This window comes from Lepeophtheirus salmonis, chromosome 12 (genome assembly GCF_016086655.4).
Source record: "Lepeophtheirus salmonis chromosome 12, UVic_Lsal_1.4, whole genome shotgun sequence".
Taxonomy (NCBI): domain Eukaryota; kingdom Metazoa; phylum Arthropoda; class Copepoda; order Siphonostomatoida; family Caligidae; genus Lepeophtheirus; species Lepeophtheirus salmonis.
This window is the reverse complement of record NC_052142.2, coordinates 11,314,790-11,318,318: the sequence shown is the minus strand read 5'-3', so window position 1 is coordinate 11,318,318 and position 3,529 is coordinate 11,314,790. Positions and strand designations below refer to the sequence as shown.

The following is a 3,529-nucleotide window of genomic DNA, read 5'->3' as shown; positions in this document are numbered from 1 at the left end:
GCTCGGTGGCAGGAAAATGAAAAGCGACATCTTGCGAAAAAAATTGTAACGCTGGACCATTCTTTCTCCTCATGCTAACGGTCACGTTTCGCTACTTGGTTTAATGCTTTAAGGAATACTAGAACTACTGGAAAGGAAACATAAATATCGCGCTCACACAAGAAAGCTGACTCTCTATAACTAGTATGATTTATGAACATAAATTCATCCGACTCGTAACAATTTATGACATTCTTAAATTAATTCATTTCTTAACTTCCTAAATTATATTTATCCTTGAACTTAATAATTTCATTTTATACCCAGAAAAATTAAAACTTAATTTATATAACTTTCGATATTTATTTAGCATATATATATTTTTTACATAAGTATAAAAATAGTTTTTATTTAGTATGTAATAATGAAAATATTATATTGGAAGTACAATCATCTGTTAAGTCGAATGCAGTTTGGCGATGTTTTTGTTGTTGTATTGATGATGACAAATATTTCATTTTCAGTAAGCAACGTAGAATTCTTTACAACAACATTGAAAAGTTTATCGATATTTAAGGAACTTAGGTAAAAAAACAGTGACCAGATTTGTAATTTGTTCATAGTTTTTCATAGGATATTGGATAAAATACAGGGTAAGTACTCAATTACTATTACCTATTAAAAACTATAATAATACTCTCAACAAAAAGGAAAGTGATTCTAGAATATGACTACACATAGTGTAAAAAAACTGTAGACATAATAGGAATCTCTAATCATTGCTAAAAGACTTGAACGTATCTAACTTCTACATAAGTTTCGAAGAAATGTATTTCTAGTTGAAGGTATTATGATAACTAACGGTAGTTGAGTATTTACTTGTATTATTTTCCTGATATAAGTTCATATGATAGTTATATATTTTTAGAGATGTGCAGACATAGCAAGTTTTTGGATTATGATTGTGATATATATCCTACAATATAAATACTATTCCTTTCTCGTATTGAAGATCCTTTAGAGAAAGTTATATAGCAGGGTGACTTCCCCATAATGTTCTCAATTTTCATATATTGATCTAATTTCAGGGATAAGATTTTAGAAATTATGTTTTCTTCGGCTTTGTATGGATCGACTTGAACATGTTGAATTGTGTCTGAAACTATTTACCTTTCAGTTTGGATATTTGTTAAATAAACAATTTTTCAATGAAGTACAACTAAGTATATTCACTAATTTATTTTTGTTGATGTAGGCATCACAGATTGAAAAGACGAGAAGAATTCCCTTTTTTGCAAAAGCTAGAATTTTTTTTTTTAAAGGCAGATATCTTAAATTGATTTATGTACCATGCTAAGTATTTCTTCAACAGGCCATTCTTGTTGTTGTAAATCATAAAACCACTTTATAAGTTTGATTTTCCTTTCCGTAGAATTTTCCATTAGGGTATTAAAAATAATTGTGATATATGGTGGGATTATACTGATTAAACAGGAACTCCACTGTTAAGTTTACCACTGGGATGAGGGCAACAACATTCATGTATTTACCCAAGGCTGACATGATCATGAAAATGAGGACAGTTTGAGAAGTTTGATAATTTGTAGTTCCTACAAATTTTCCTCTAACAAACTTTACTCTTTGGATCAAATAAATCTCGTCAATCATCAGTGTTACATTTTTTTTTCTCTGCTCTTCAAGCCTATAATTCATGCTTTTAAGTACTTTGTGTGGATAAAGGTTATGCTGTTTCTGCGGTAATCACACTGGATACGGTCCCAAGATATCTAGGAGACAGAAGTGACAGAGCATTGGACGGATATATTTGCTCGTAGAGGCCAGAACTGGCATTGTGTCATATCAAAGCAACGGAAAGGAGTCCAGAAGAATATATTTTACGTTTAGGCTGTTCGAAAAACAAAAAACAAAACAACTGCTTAAATGGTCACAACAACGGGGGTAGTAACTTTGGATGGTTGGCAACTAGTTTGTCTGATACTAGTTTCTTCACTTAAAGACTTGGGTATGATAATTAGGTTTTCCAATATTACATAGTCAATAAATATTACTTTTTTTATCACTTAAGGATTAGCTATGGTTGATAGGCTCCAAGAAATGGTGTTCAGAAAACTCCTAAAAGCCAAAAACAACTGCTTAAATATCACAACAATGGGGGTAGTTGCATTGGGTGTAGCATATTAATTAACAATTGTGTATATCCTTCATGATAATAGTATGATGTTATATAAGCATAAATAACAGGGAAAATATCTTTTTTTGATGCTCATAATAAGAAGTAATATCGCCAGACATTACTACATAATTAGCTTTTGCTCTAAATATTTAAGATGGATTTATTTCTAACATTTTTTTTATTAGTATATTTATTTTCTAATTTTATGATTTCGATATTTACTTTATTATTAATAATTAGTTAGATCTTATCGGTAGATATATATCTATCTTGTGCACAATTTTAGAAAGCAACTTCCACATGAAGAAGAGGGGTGATTATCTTTTTGATTAAACTCCACGTATTGCTTGTGTTTTGCAACCTAAAGTTATGATATATTTAACTGGATTCCGATGTCACAACAAGAAAATATTATTTGGATCAATCTATTCTTTCAATATTCTGTATATATAATTTATTGTTATTAGTTATATGATTCCAATTGTTTAATTTTGTATATTTAAGATAAATGTATGATGGTATATTTTTTATTATGTAGATTATATTTAATTAAACCCTTCTTTTTTAAACCTGGAACTTCAAATATATTTCGAAATACTCTACTTTGTCGTTTCATTACCTATTATTCTGAGAATAAGGTTCATAATTAATTACAATTTTATGGAGTGTGACGTTATAAAATCTACTGTAACGTATAAAGAACGTCTAAGGCAATTATTCGTAGTATATCTTCATTTAACATTTTGTAATAAATACTTTCGTTATACCTTCAAAAATCATAATAAAGCAGGCATATGATAATCACCTCAGTGTTTTAAACAATGATACCATATGTATTTTTTTCCCCTTCTCCTTGCACGCGTTTTTCTCTAGAATATTACCAACTTTATCTATACTATAGGTATAGTAGAGCCCATGATATGTTTATCGCTGCTTACGGTACGATTTACCCATTCATGTAAATCCGGTGTGTTTTTAGATGGCTCGTTAATTTGTAATTGGTAGAATAAAGAATGAATTTTATTTTCTTTAGCAGTTGTCATTATTATTTCACAAACATAATTTCCTAAATAGAAACCTATTTGAACGTTTGTGTGTTCATAAAAGATGGAGTGTAACCCTGAGAATTTGTTGCGGAGTTATAATTTTAAGTCCTCGTTGGACTCAAAGTAGAATTAGGGATTGACATCGAAGTAATTCTAGCAAATGGTCTTGTTTATATCCTATTTTCCATCCTCTCTTGTCAAAGCTGATTGTAGCTGATATAATGAAAAATCATGAGCATGAATCTTTCTCTCCACCATAACATTTTTTTAATTTGTTAGGGTTACCATTTTGATTTTTTTTTTAACATGC

The 3,529-nt window shown here is 29.6% G+C and overlaps 1 long non-coding RNA gene across 2 annotated transcripts; it reads left to right on the top strand.

Moving 5' to 3' along the window:
• The first annotated feature begins 220 nt into the window (after positions 1-220).
• Positions 221-2,775, top strand: LOC121127258 (uncharacterized). 2 transcript variants are annotated; one of them, XR_011782717.1, is made up of 4 exons: positions 222-632; positions 690-824; positions 908-2,002; positions 2,066-2,775. It is a non-coding gene; the product is annotated as an uncharacterized lncRNA (long non-coding RNA). The 2 variants fall into 2 exon arrangements; XR_005867711.2 differs by having other exon boundaries at positions 221-632; positions 690-2,002.
• The last annotated feature ends 754 nt before the right edge of the window (positions 2,776-3,529 follow it).